This window comes from Podarcis liolepis (assembly GCF_965112155.1).
Source record: "Podarcis liolepis genome assembly, chromosome: 5".
Classification (NCBI taxonomy): Eukaryota; Metazoa; Chordata; class Lepidosauria; order Squamata; family Lacertidae; genus Podarcis; species Podarcis liolepis.
This window is the reverse complement of record NC_139556.1, coordinates 55,904,314-55,919,222: the sequence shown is the minus strand read 5'-3', so window position 1 is coordinate 55,919,222 and position 14,909 is coordinate 55,904,314. Positions and strand designations below refer to the sequence as shown.

The 14,909-nt window shown below is 38.4% G+C and overlaps 1 protein-coding gene across 23 annotated transcripts in view; it reads left to right on the top strand.

Moving 5' to 3' along the window:
- ADD3 (adducin 3) overlaps positions 1-14,909 on the top strand; it is a 94,651-nt gene that overhangs the window by 34,528 nt on the left and 45,214 nt on the right. For 13 of the 23 annotated variants that reach the window (XM_083504808.1, XM_083504804.1, XM_083504823.1 and 10 more), the window contains one exon: positions 4,025-4,061. The exons of 1 other annotated variant lie outside the window; for it this stretch is intronic. The gene's annotated coding sequence lies outside the window, so the exon portion shown is untranslated. Of the gene's footprint in view, positions 1-4,024; positions 4,062-9,741; positions 9,884-9,998; positions 10,024-14,909 lie in introns of those variants that run through there. 9 more of the 23 variants (XM_083504821.1, XM_083504807.1, XM_083504809.1 and 6 more) reach the window with 3 other exon arrangements.

Here is a 14,909-nt window from a genome sequence, read left to right as displayed (position 1 = left end):
TGTTGATTCCCGCCCCACACGCTATGTTTTCATGTTTTAGTATAGCTTTATTCTGACTGGAGGTGATTTTAAGTTTCCCACTTCCTTCTTCCTCTGCCCTTTCCCAGAAAACAGATGCAGTTAAAAAAAACACCACCTCATAGAACTGTAGAGTTGGAAGGGACCCCAAGGGTCATCTAGTCCAACCCCCTGTGATGCAGGATTCTCACCTGAAACATCCAGGACAAGTGGCCATCCAACCTCTGCTTTAAAACCCTCAAGGAATGAGAGCCCACCACCTTCCAAGGGAGCCCATTCCACTGTTGAACAGCTCTTACTGTCAGAAAGTTTTTCTTGCTCTTGCCTCTTTAAAAACTTTCTATATGTGAAATGGTTTTCAAAAATTAAAACTTGGACAGGTTTTTAAACGTTTGAAACAATTCAAATTACATGGAATGTGGTAATGATTTGGTGGAGTCTTTTTAAATGTTATATCCTCATATTTTGATTCCAAATTAAAATTATGCATTTGGCTTAGTTCCTAAATATACATCAATAGTGTGCTTAAGTTTCATGTTGGGGCTTTTTGCCATTGGAATATTTTATCCATCTGAAATTTAAGGTGTTTGCTTGTTTGAATATGTAGACCCCCTTATGAGAAGGCAAACTGGGTGAATGATGACTGGATGGAATATATTACTTTGGAATAGTCTTTCTTTCGCCAGACCTTTATTAGGCATTACAGATATAATACAGAATAGTATTAAACTAGTAATTACTGGAGATTTGAAGATAGGAATGCCCCAAAACTATATAGTAACATATTCATTCCAGCACCTTGGTGACCTGGAACAAAAGCAGCAATGCCTTTTAAAGCTGTATCATAGATCAGTTAATCAATAGAAAGGGTCTTAAGTAGTTCAGGACACATACTGCAGCTGTCCAATAATTTTCTTCTTTTTTCCTGACCTGATACCATAAAGGAGTAATTGCATGGTTAATTGATTTCTAGAACATTTACACTAACCATGTGCTCTGCACATGTCCAAGTGTCCTAGACTCTGCGTAGACTAACAGTCTAAAAAACAAGACACACAAGGGGAGGGGAGGGCCAATTTCAGAGCAAGGAAAATATGGTGTTAACAGGCATTAATATCTAGTCGGTGCCAGGCTTGATCTGTCTTTGCTAGTGTTTTTGCTTGCATGGCTATAGAGCAAGCACTCAAAAGCTAGAGCAAGTCCTAGAGCAAGCCACTTGCTCTACTAAATGGGAATATTCTGTTGACTTCAGTTGAGTTGATTGCATATTCTCTTCAACTATATATTTTGGAAAGTGGGCTGCCTGCCTGTTTGTTTTCTAAATATTTGAACGCCTATCAAGATATTGTTGTGAAACTTGGCACGATGGTTCCCAAGTAGGGTGGCAGACTTTGTTGCCATTTGGACACTGGGTGCCATTTTCAGGCACAGTGGTTCCTAAGGTTGGGATGGGGGTTAATGTTTGGACACCATATGCCATTTTGAATAAAGATGGCGAACTGAAACATTACTTTGGTGTGACTTCATACAATTTTTGGTGTCTTGGGTCCAAACTCACAAAACTATCCATTAAAAAGCCCCACAATTATTATTTTTTTACTAAAAAGTAAGCACTGGACGCTCCCCACTAGTATCCTGTATGTGAGCTAAGATAGAATTGTTTGGACCAACGCAAGGAAATGTAGCTGTGGCCCATGTAACTGATACATTACTACAATAAAAGCTTTGTTTTTAAAGTGAAAATGTGTCATAAGAATTATCATGCAAGTCTCTCCTGTGTTAATTTTTCATTTCCATCAAGATGCTTGAGATTCGTCTGGCTGTTGAGAATTTTTGTAAAATTATTTTATACTTCTTGCATTCTATGCGCTTAAGGCTTTGGCAATATTTAGGGATGGAAGAATTGTTGCGTTATTGTCAGTTGTTTCCAATGAGGAAATCACTGCTTGGTAAAGCTGTTTGCATTCCTGTGGCCTGTGGTATAAGGAAATATCATGCTATAAAAATTCCCAATTATTTCCCTAAGGATCTCTTTTCTAAATCCTTTGATGCCTTGGGGGTGGGAGTTGGAAGTGAAGTAGAAAACACAGAAATCTAGTTTCTAAGCCATTAGTATGCAACCTCAAGCTTTGTTAACATATTCTAGTTTTATCTTTATTTTTATAACCCACGGTCATGAATTGTACCAGAGATGCTTCCCTTAATTTCATCAAACATTATAAGCTAATAACTGTGAGAGAATATTTTTTACTTCAGAAAAAAGCATGCCGTGCAACTTTGAATGTACTGTACTGTGACTCCTTTGATACATGGTTACTTTTGTACGTTAGAGACAGTGAGAACACTCTGTCCAGTTCGGGGCACCACAATTTAAGAAGCATATTGAAAGCTTGTGGTGTGCAGAGGAGGGTGACCAAGATGATAAAGGGTCTGGAAACCAGATCTCATGGGGAACTGTTGAGGGAATTGAGTATGCTTAGCTTGGTAAAGAGGAGATTGAGAGAAGATATGAAAGCAATCTTCGAATTCTAAATGGTTGTCGCTTATGGAGCAAGCTTACTTTCTCCTGCTCCATGGCTAGGACCCAAACCAGGGGCTTCACATTACAAGGAAGGGAGTTCTGACTAAATATCAGGAAGAACTTTCTGACAGTCTGATATTGCAAAACAGCAGTAAGATTGAGACAGCAAATTATGGTTTGCATCATCATTCCATAATGGGCTTAAGAGATGGAAAAACTTCTCCCTTCCACAGGGACTCTACACAATTTTTGCTGTTCTTTTCCTGATAATGGTGTTAAGAAAAAATGAATCAAAAATAGTGCCCACATTTCCCGTACCATTCTCTGGCAGCAAATTTGGGTATTTCTGAATATTTTTAAGGCACATAAGTCTTCAAAAATTGGTGCATTCATTCTGTTTTGTAGTGAAAGAAATTCAACATCACTCTACGTCAAGTGTTCCATCAGAGCAAGCATTTCAGTCAGACCACTGACAGCTTGATCCCCACTCCTCTTGTGTACTGTTCTGGGGAGTCTCCTGAACCCCCCCCCTCCAATTTCAGGGGCATATAGGGGAAAGTCCTTTTGTGCAAGTCCTTGTGTGGGCATCCACTGACAGGACTCATTAGTTGGATCCCACCCAATGTCATATTTTTAAAGCTTAAATCAGTACAGGTGGCAGCAGAGATTTTATTTCGGGTTGCTTCATGGTAATTGCTATTTCCTTCTACGCTATATCGTTCTGTGATGGGAGCAGGGAGGACTGCGAGTGGGGGTGGACATAATTTCCCCCAGAATGTGTCAGAATGAATGCTATGGCCAGGATATTTTGTGGGGGTAAGTGGCGGCCACCAGGACGAAGCCTGCAAAAGTACCGTTCTCTGCATGTGCTATAAAATGGATGGGAGGGGTTGGACTTTGCTTCTCTTTGGACAGGCCATTTGCAGAAACCGTACAAACCTGTTGTGCTGCTTCTGCCTTCTGCAAAGTTAGAATGGTGAGAGATTCGACTGTTTCCTCCTCAGGGTTCTTTGCAGTTTATTAAAAACTTCAGGAGGAGAGGAGATTGCTGTCTTGGTGTCCAGCTAATTTGATTTGAGAAGTCTTGGCAATTAGAACTCGATGACAAACTGATTTTACGGTGCTTTTTTAATGTCCAGTTAGGCACTATCTAACCTTACTTTCTAAGGGCAATTTTTATTTGTAATCAAAGATTCGTAAAAAACAAGCTTCATATAAACATTGGCTAGAATCCATTATATTGTTAAACATGCTGAAGTCCTTTTGATTTCAGTTGTCCATCCCTCTTGCAGCCAATTTTGAGGAACTAGAGAAGTTGAGTTCACTTTCCTGAACACTTGGTTGGTGTTTTTTTTTTTTTAAAAAAAGTCAACAAATACAGTGTTTTTGAGTGGCTGCATTTGCTCATGTAAAGTTATAATGAAATTTACAATCTGTGCAAGTTCTGTCTGAAGCTGACATGCTTTGCTTTATTTTTGTTTGCAGGTCAGAAGGGAGAGAGAACTGTGAAAATAACATCCAGGTAACAAATGTGATTTTGTGGAAATTAATAGCAAGAAAATGAATATTTATTTTTTTGCTGAATGATTAAGAATAATATTGTACCATTAACAAAGATTGATAGTGCTTCTGAAAATTATTGGTGAATTTAACACCAACTCTATATGGATATTGGTGGGGTTTTTTTCCATAATTTATTAAGTTTTCAATTTTACATTTCAAAATTTTTGGGGGGAAACTTTAAAAGATCCAGTGACTTCCATTCTTCTCCTTCCATGGTTCGTTCTTCATATCATACATTCCTGCATATTTTACTATAACCATTCAAATCAGTTTTCCACTTTTAAATCACTCAAATATTATTTACAGTGTTTAATTTAACTTAATGCTGCCAGCTTTTTCAGCTGAGTACAGTTATTTTCCATATATACAATAAACGTTTTCCACTCTTCTTTAATCATATGTTCTTCTAGCTCTCACACTATTGCTCTTCTCCAAAGCTTTTAATTTTTCTAATGCTTTGGGCACACTCTCCAAAGGGTGTCCTAATGTCAACAACACATCTTCAGCAAATCCCCTTAATTTATAGATTCTACGTCCCACCTCAATACCTTTAATTTCCCTATTTCACCTTATATTCTGAAGCAATATTTCAAACTCATAATAAACAGTGAAGATGGGGACAGCCTTGTCTCATTCCTTTTTCTACTTGGCATTGGTCTGAAAGAATATTGTTTACTAATATATTTGCAGATTGATCAGTATAGATTGCTAAAACCTTAATCATAAATGATCATGAATTTTGTCAAAAGTTTTCTCTGCATCTAGAAAGATTTAACACAGCCTGTTTCTTACTTCTAGGTACTTTATTAAATTGATTACATTTCTTACATTGTCTTTCATTTGTCGACCTAGTAAAAACCTGGCCTGGAGTCTGCGGACTGACTTAGTCACATGTCGTTTTCAGTCTAATAGCCAGGATTGTAGCAAATAGTTTATAGTCACAGTTCAATAATGAAATAGGTCTGTAATTTTTAGTCTATGTTAAGTCACTCTATTGTTTGGGGATTAGAGTTATGAATGCGTCTTTCCATGAAGCTGGTACTCCCATCACTAGAATTCTGTTAATGGTGTCCTTAAGTGGTTCTATAAGTGCATCCTGAAACTTTTTATAATAAATTGCAGTAAGTCCATCTGGCTCCAGTGCTTTTCCCATCCCATATGGATATTGTTAACATAATTTACATTGCTGCTATTTTTTATTTTTGCTATACCTTATTTATCTCTGTCTATTTACCCAAGCACAGTAACTCAGTAGAACAGATAACTAACTGTTGATAGTGCTGCCTCTTCTCTTCTCTGCACCCCTTTCTACTAACCATCTGTCACTAGACGTTGTGTGTCTACAAATTTTAAAACTTCTGAGCAGTTAATAAAACAGTTCATAATGCATAATCAGCTGAACCAATAGCTGGGGTGGTGGTGTATGAATTTCAGTCAACTGCATAGGTTGTTTTCTGTTGTCAAATTTTAGCTCATGATTTGCCAGAAAAGCAAATCAGGTATACCCTACCTGATTATTGGGGGTGGGTGGGAATTATTATTCTCTTTCTTACATAAATTATCTCATTTGGTTCTGCATGACCTTGGCTTTGCCCTAGTCAAAGGGTGAGCAACCTACTTTCTCTTTAGGATTACTTTCCCTCAGGGGTGATCTGTCAGAGGCTGAGTGTAGAATGAATTCAGTCCAATTTACTATTTGTAGAACTCTCCAATTTACCTGGGTAAAATCTGTTCGTGCATATAACTTTTCCCAGCTATGCAGCAGTTTGTCAGTTGTCCATGAAACTTTCTCTCCAGCTGTCATGGCTCATTCCCTAAAAAATATTTCAAAGGCAAATTTCCCATATCCCATAGAAGAGGAATCTGATGGGAATTGTCACCCTGGAGCTGAAACTGATAAGTAACATACAACTGTCTCCAAACAGCAAATGGTTACTTTCTTCCGCCTGTCAATTCATTTTCAACACAATTGTCTGTGTAGGAAACAGCATATACCCTGTGTGAACTTCCTTATGTGCATTTGTGCATGTGTCTTTTACAATATGAACACAGGCTCTGCATAGTTTGTACACATGGAAAACTGCATGCCATTATTTGCTTGAATCTGAGGTCTGTTTTAGAAATGTGTAATATGTGAAGTGGCAACTGGGGAAATGATTTGGTGCCCCTGGTCTGTGTGCTGTCCATAGTTTAGATATTACTTGTCTCCATTTATGCCTATCTAATAAGACCACCATCTTAAATCCTTCTCTGATGCCACCACAGGTGAGATGTAGCAAAAGATTATCACAGAGGACCTTTTCAGTGGTGCCCTCTGCATCTTTAAAACCATGTCCCCAGAGTAGCTTGAACTTCATATCATTTTGGCACAAGACAGAAATCATTTTATTTCTCTCATGCTTTTAAATCTGTTAAGGTCCAATCTAGTTTTTTAATCTCTGCCAAATGATTGTATGCTCCTATTTCATGTTAATATTGGTTCTGTTTGATGTATGTCTTTTAAATTGTCTGGTATTTTGATTTGAAAGCTGCCTTGTGAATTTTTGCTAGCGTGGGAATATAAACACTTAGAATGAATAAATAAATACAAGGCCAGCACTTCCACGAGCCAAGCTGAGACAATTGTCTCTGGAAGCATGGACAGTGAATGGGTGTCCTCTGGGCTCTCTGCTTGCTGGCTTGCTTGCTTGCAGGCCACCCACCCAGTGAGGCTCCAGTGAGCTCTTCCACCTTTTCCTCTTCCTTGCCTAGCTCTCCTTTTAAACTTGTAACTAACTAGATTTACACAGAATGTCCAGCACCTGCAGCAAAGTGGTGGCAGCACAGGGGTTCCTGGCCAACATATTCAGAAGACTGGGCTCTGAGGGACAATCCACTTGACATTTCCTCTGAGCAAGGTAGGGAGGGGAAAGAGAGAGACCACCAGTGCTGCCACCACTAATGCATTGTTAAAACAAAACAAAAAGTAAGTGAGAAAAGTGGAAGGGGATTAGCATGGGCAAGAGGAGTGTGAGGAAGAGGAGGAGCAGGAACTAGGCCTAAATAAACCAGCAATTCAGATACACAGGGATGTTAATGGTACTTTTTGGAACATCCAGGAAGGAACAGAATGGAATCAGGTTGAAGTATTAATGCTATCTTAAAGCTAGAACTACTGCTCCTCTTAAGCAAGGGATGGGGATTCTGGCTCTCCAGATATTGTTGAATCAGCTGTCATTATCCCTTATCATTGACTAGCTTGGCTAGGGTTAATAGAAGTCGAAATCTAACATTTTGTTCTTCATTCTGATCTTAGGCAAATTTTATCAAAACTGCAAAGGACATACCTGAACATTTAGACAAAAAGTTGGAAAACAGTACTGTGTGTTAAAGTGCTCAAAACTGTGATGTCCTATCTTAAAGAGGTCTGGGAATCAGAATCTGTTGTATGTGGAACTCCTTGGTTTATGATTAAGAGGTAGAACTTAAGTACCTTCAAGTGAAGTGAAAGAACCTTCAGATAAGTTCTGTTTTCCATTGGATCCTCCCCCCCCCCCCAATTGGATGTCTGGGTTGCCTTCTTTTGAGTCTTCTAAATCTTTCATCAAATCCCAGTCAGAAATCTTATGGCCCTCTCTTGACAGATATACATTAGAGATTTTTAGAACTGATTCTGCGATGTGTGGGATCTTGAATTATTACTTGTGAATAGCAATGGTGTTTTTTCTCTCCTATATTGTTGGTTTGCTTTGATATCCTACCCTTCCACCAGCAGTCTCAAAGCAACACACATCATTCTCTGTGCTCTGCCTGTTTGTTCTCACAACAATCCTATGATATAATGACTGGTCCAAGATCACCCAGGCATCATCATAGCAGAATAGGGATCAGAACCCAAATCTACCCAGTAATAGTCCAACACTCTTAAGTATCATACAAGGTATGCTTGCTGTATATTTGCTACAGTTGTATATGATTCCTATGATTTGCTTTACTTTACTTCGATACCACAGTAAAAACAGGATGTGCTAATGGTGTTATCTACTCTGGAAAGGAAAGAAGTACTGTTTTCACTGTAGCTTCTTTTTTCCTGTAACTTCTTTTTCCTGTTGATCACAGGAAACTCTTTAGTAAGATAGTCCCTCTTTTGCCTGATTGTTCACAACTGTGTGCTGTAACATGCAAGGAAATGGCTTTGTGTCTCTTCTCTCTCTTTCCCAGCCACTCTTCATTGCTGATTGTGCTAATATATCAAACTATAGTTTTTACTAAAATGATGACATATTGGAATGCTGCCCAGATGCTAGTGCAAACAATATGTGAATATTATCTTCAAGCAACGTGGTAGTTCCCAGTTAAAGATTAACTTAAGAAGGAGTGTGAATTCATGACATTTGTAGATTAAAATAGTGTTTACTTGCATCCTGTACAATAATGACCTTAACACTCCATCTGAACAAATTAAATTAAAGTTTTGGAAATGATGAAAGCCAGCAGTGCTTTATCAGTGCTCACATACCGCTGTTGTTCTTGCTGCTGCTGCAAATCAGGAGGTAGAGGGGGAATGTTAGTGCAGTGCAGCCCCTCTACCTCCTCTTAAGCAGTAATAATAATAGTAATAATAATTTTATTACATTGCATTTTGGAGCCCATTGAAACAACTGCCAAGAAGCTGTTTGGGAGTGTACAAAGCGCTGATGTTAACTTGGGTTCACCTGCTGTGCGCTTGCTTCTGCACTTTTAAAAAACTTGTTCAATTCTTCAAAATAATAGGTAGGCACTTATAACAGAAAATAGAGCGAGAAATATTCACAGCAGAATCCCTTAGTGTATCAAACTTCAGTTCTGTTGTCTGTTTTTAATTCATTTTGTTGGAGAAGGTATTTGTTTTCAAATCTGTCCTGAGCTTTTATAATGGGGCAGGCTAAAAATCCATATAAATCCTAATACCAGTAAAATGAGGATTTGCCATTTTCAGTTAGCATAGAAAAGCTAACTCAAGTCAGCTGAACAGGAACACTGGCAGACTAACACTATTAGGACCCTTCTATAAAGATAGGTTTGTTCTTGTCTCAACCTATATAGCATCTCCGTTGTGTTACGTTCATTATTCCAAAAGTCTTTTGTATTCCATTTTTGAATAACATAGCTTAAGCCTATGTTTTAAAGGAAGACATATAGGACTACATAATACAAGGTGGTACTTAAATAAAGAAATACATAGCCACTGCCCTCAACTGTGTTTGCATAACTTTAGTGTCACATTTTGGTTTTCCTGCACCAGAGTATGAACTTTTGACACAGATTCAAATTGTCAACATCCTTGTCCATGAGGCTTACTACAAGCCAGCCTGCAAAATTTAATTAGGTTAATCTACATTTGTTTGATGACAAATATACCGAATTGACTCTTAACTCTTAACTCCACACAACTTTGTACAATCTTATTACCTCACAAGTATCTAAATAGGGAGTTTCCTAAAGATACTTTCTGGGCAGATTAATGAATTTGCCTAGAAAGTATCTTAAGGAATACCTTTTGAAAACAAATCTTGTGTTTAAAAATATATCAAGTAGCTGTTATTTTACTTACAGCGTCTGCAGAGTGTTAAAATGCTCTTCCTTATCTGCCCAACGGTCCCTCCTCTTTCCAGTACCATACGCAAGCATGAAGGCCGTTTTCTGGCAGCAGATAAATTTCCATATCGCTTTCCCTGTCAGATTCCTGGGCTATGAGATAAAGTGGTTTCATACAACACAAAAAGGAGAAGGTTAATGTAAAGTTCTTGATTGCACTTATGGGTAAGAAAAACTTGGCTATGGCTTTTAAAAGAAATTATGCAGGAGTGAGTTCTGGTGGGAGTTGAAATGTTGCTGTTTTTCTCCTCTCTCCCCCAACATGGATGGTGTTTTCCAGTTCAGTTCTAGGGGCCTCATTTAAGGTAAGCATCACAATCTGTTCTTTCCCTTGCACGTTCAGTTGTAGGGCAATTCAGGTTTAAGAGAATTGCATGTTTAGTTTCTGAGACATGTTTTTTTCTGAACCTTTTCATGAAATCTTTCTTTAGTTTTGCAAGTGACTGGGGTGGGGGGGAGTTATATTTTGCTGTCATACAAGATTCTCAAATTAGGTTTGAAATAAACCAGAATAAAGGGTTGTAAGAAAATATTCACCCTAATGTTGCAACATTTAATTCTAAGCTCTTGCCTCCTGCTTTGCTATCTTAGAAGTAACCAACTCAGACAGAGTTAAAACAATAGGTTCTCTCTTGTTTTTATAAACTTGTTGGAACATTGAAATGAAAAGTAACTGCTGGGAAACAAACTTGTATCCCACAAGCCTTCACTTTTTAACCAGCAGAGTTGTAAATCGTCAATGGATATCATTTTTGTCCTTCGCAACATTTTGATATACTTTTATTGCAAACATATCTATTGCAAATATATTCCAAAAAGAGACTGTATAAATACATTCTCAAGCAATTTTATCAACCTCATTGTGCAGCTTTAATAACATGAGGATTTGAAATATGCATGTGGCAAAAACTGACTTTAAAAAAATGATATGTTATTAAGAACTTTTTTATTTGTGCTAGTGAAGTATATTGGCATGCCAGCTGAAACTGATGTCATTTTTGTAAGCTTTATTCTTTGGATTTAGTTACCGCTGGATGCCTCACAGTTGCTGAGGCTTTTCCTCTGAAAAGTAGCAAATTTTTTTCATCCCATTTCCTTTCTGTTCTGGTTTTATGCTGTCTATATCAGAGTTTGGAAATAATTTAAGCTGAATTGATAGTGAAACCTGGGTGCACCACTAAGTGTTTTATATATGGAATTATTTTTATTGCTTTTGCACATGTAATTGTTTTAATTGTTGACATTTTTATTGTGAAATCTCTGAGATATTTTATTGAAAGTGATTCATAAATTGAATCAAATAAATAAACAACCATTTTGGGGCACAGTTCTTCTGATCCAGTATAGGTCAGTTTATTTGCCTTTATGTACAAACATATTTTGACTAGCTGGTCAGGCAAGACCTGTCCACCTATTTATTATTTCTTTTTCCAAAATTGTGTACCCTTACCCATTACCATTTTTTAAAGGAAAGCAAACATTCCATCTGCATTTGCAGCTTATGTGTAGGCATGTGCACATTTCTTGTAATACCCTTGTGGTCACTGAAAAAAGGGTCAAAATGTTAGATGAACTAGTTACATGTTGTAAAAGAATGACATTATGTATTTTGAGTGTTTTTATGGCAATAAACTTAGGCTTAACTAAAGATCTCAGTGATTGCAGGATAGTGTAATAAGTGGGTGACTGTTTAGGAATAATAGCCCTGTACTACTTTTGATGCGGGTGGTGCTGTGGGTTAAACCACAGAGCCTAGGACTTGCCGATCAGAAGGTTGGCAGTTCGAAGCCCCGTGATGGAGTGAGCTCCCGTTGCTCGGTTCCTGCTCTTGCCAACCTAGCAGTTCGAAAGCATGTCAAAGTGCAAGTAGATAAATAGGTACCGCTCCGGCAGGAAGGTAAATGGCGTTTCTGTGAGCTGCTCTGGTTCGCCAGAAGCAGCTTAGTCATGCTGGCCACATGACCCGGAAGCTGTACGCCAGCTCCCTCGGCCAATAAAGCGAGATGAGCGCCGCAACCCCAGAGTCGGCCACGACTGGACCTAATGGTCAGGGGTCCCTTTACCTTTACCTTTACTTTTGAATAGCTCAGCTATGCTCATCTTTGTCTTCAGTATGATTCCAATCCCTTACTCATGGCCTCCCATTCTAGAATAACTCATAATGACTCCAGAGCTACTGTTTTATCATGACACTCTAACCATATCAACATATCTTATTTCTTTTCCTATAGCTCATCCTTCCCACCTCTCTCCTCTCTAAAGTTTCTGCAAAGTGTGTCTTGTCAAGTTTAGTAAACTCTTAGTAAGCCCATAGAAAATTTGTGTGTTAGGATTCTTGGATCAGTGGACTATTATTGCAGACTATTACTTGAACCTATGACGTTTATGCTATGGAGTGCTACAGAGCTCAGTGTTATACCCCATGTTGTTAACATCTTTACTGTATGATGATGCTGGGAGCTGTCACTTAGTGATTTAGTCTGCAGGGATATTAGAACCAACATCAACTGTGATTTCAGCACAGGGTCTCTCTCTCTTTACAGCAATAATGGGAATGAGCAAAGTGGCTTTGAGCTTCATATTATAAGATTATGGATTTAAACCATTTTGCATATACATACAAAAACAAAACTATGTAGACAAAATATGAAACAACTTGTCTGTTCCATTAGCTCAGATACATCAAACACAAATTATATAATGTGCACTAAGTAAAGTCGAAGATATCCTGAGTAGGAACCAGCTGCATACCCTGCTACAATTCAACAAGAGACTACACACCAATATCTCCAACGGCCCATATCAAACTAATAGCATGGCTCTCCAGTGTGGAATAAATTGAAGCTAGAAGACTCAACTCACACCACTGAATTAATTTCACTGCCTTAATTTGCTAATCATGTCAAGACCATTTGTCCTCTCTCTCCCCATCCTCTTGGGGGAGTATGTTAATGGATAACTGCCAGACCTTCATTGTTTTGTCAACATGAATCCATACCTAAGGAGGTTCACTACTGCTTGCATGTACAGAGAAAACTTGTGTATATTTAGGTTCCCAGAGTCCACTGTGAATTAGCAGGCTGCAGATAGGAATTTCTTAAGGAAAACAAGATAACAGTCTAGGAAATTGATCTGAGTAAGCCTTCTGCTGCTGAGTCAGCAGCAGTTAGTGTTAAGAAATGGATCAGCTATAAAATGTGCATCTCTCATATCTTCCTTAAAAGTCAGAAAGCATTTGCAGCCGTTTCTGTTTTAAAGACCACCTGTTCCCACATGAAAATGCCCAGAAGTTGAGGTCTTCATCTGAGACCTTTAGAATTAAGATGGGTAGTGACCAGATCCTTTTCAGTTGTGCCACCCTGTCTTTGCAATACATTTCCCACGGAGGTTCATCTGGCACCGGTCTTTTTTGGTAACAGGTGGATATCTTTTTTCCCCACAGGCTTTTTGATCTTAATGTTTTAGCTTGGTTTTTTAAACTGAGTTTGATACTGGTTTTGGCTTTGTTTATTTACTGTGTTTCTATTTTGTATCTTTTCGATTGTTAGTTACCCTTGAGGCCTTTCAGGCTGAAGAGGATTCTGAGTAAATAAATATTAATAGCAGGGATTTGGAGGTGCAGGAGGGGAGGAATCTCAATCCTACAAAAAGTACTTAGAAGTTACAAGCTGTGCGCACATGCAGTGATAAGCCATGCTGCCTAATTGCTCCTCCTTTGCTCTCCCCCAGCACTAAGCAGGAAGCCTCGGCTGTCCATTTCATCCAAACCCAGGGGTCATGGTTTGTTGCTTCCCAACAAGCCAAAAATCAGCATGCCAACAAACCATTGATTAAGGCTGGCTAGTGATTGTGGCTTATTAGTTTAGTGGTAATGTGGAGCCACTCACACCAGAGGAGGAGTGAAGTGCAGGCAATTGGGTACCAGGATGTTGCTCATTCAAAATAAAGTACAATAAAGCCAAAAGTCCAGCTTTGTTATGTGCAAACATGGCTAATGTTTCTTCTGAAATATTAGAAACTTTTAACACCTAAAGTAGGATGATGAATGCAGCTTCCTGCTTTGATGTACACTTCAGAAAGGCAATTAGTAGCTGCAAGAGGAATACTGAAATCCATTATCTATTCTAGAGAAGAGATACCATTAATCAGAACGATCAGTTTGCATAGCTATTTAAAGGTTTGTGTTCGTACTGACAAGGGACATATGTATTAAACAGCTGTTCTATTACTAAGGTAAAACATATATGTATCTCTGCATATTTATCAACACAGGACTTTCCTTCTGGACTTTTAAATCAGGTGCACCTGATCGTGGGAAGTGTGCACTATTATTATTTATTATATATTGCACCTTTCTCCAAAGGATTAAATATATCAATACTAAAACAATTCACTGAAACTTTTAAAAACAGTTTAAAACTCCTTGAGTGCTAACCAAATACCTTACTTAGAACACTAACCACAAACACCTCTTGATAGTGAGTTGATCCCGTATTTCTTCCTCACTTTAGTACTACGTAACATTGGCATCGACAGACACCTGTACTATTTAAATATACAAAGCATGTGTATTACTCTGTGATTCATTTTGGCATAGGTCTGGCATGTGCTGTAGTATTTGTTCGTGCTAATTTGAGCTGGCAAGATACCAGAAGCATTTTTTTCACTTAAAAGTGTGTGCAGAAGGCAGCACCTCATCTTCAGAGTTTGTATAACCAAAATCAGATATGGTGTTGTTTAATCTGAGTATATTTAGGGCATGATTGATTGACTATGAATAATTGAAGTTCAGGAGCATATGAATTGGACAGTACACTGCCTTTGAACAACTGTATGCATGGGTTTATTTCAATCATTAACTGAAGGTTAGTACATGAGCTATGTGGGAAAGCACAGTGTCATCTGAGCGGGGGCATGTTAAATGCAAGTTCTTGTAAGATGCAATGCATGTGAGAAATTGTGGGCTGAACGGCTGCCTGCAGCTACTAGGGGGTGGTGCGCTATTTGGTAAAATGCACACACTTTGCTTTACCTGTTTTTCTGGATAAGCTTCTGCTTTTATGTCACAATGTAGGGATACAGAATGTGGAAAGCTCCTGTAGTTAGTTATATGTTCAGCATACCACCAAGAACTAAAATTTACTTTGTGTTTTTCCTGACCAGATATGTTGCGCTGTTCGAAGTAGTTTCA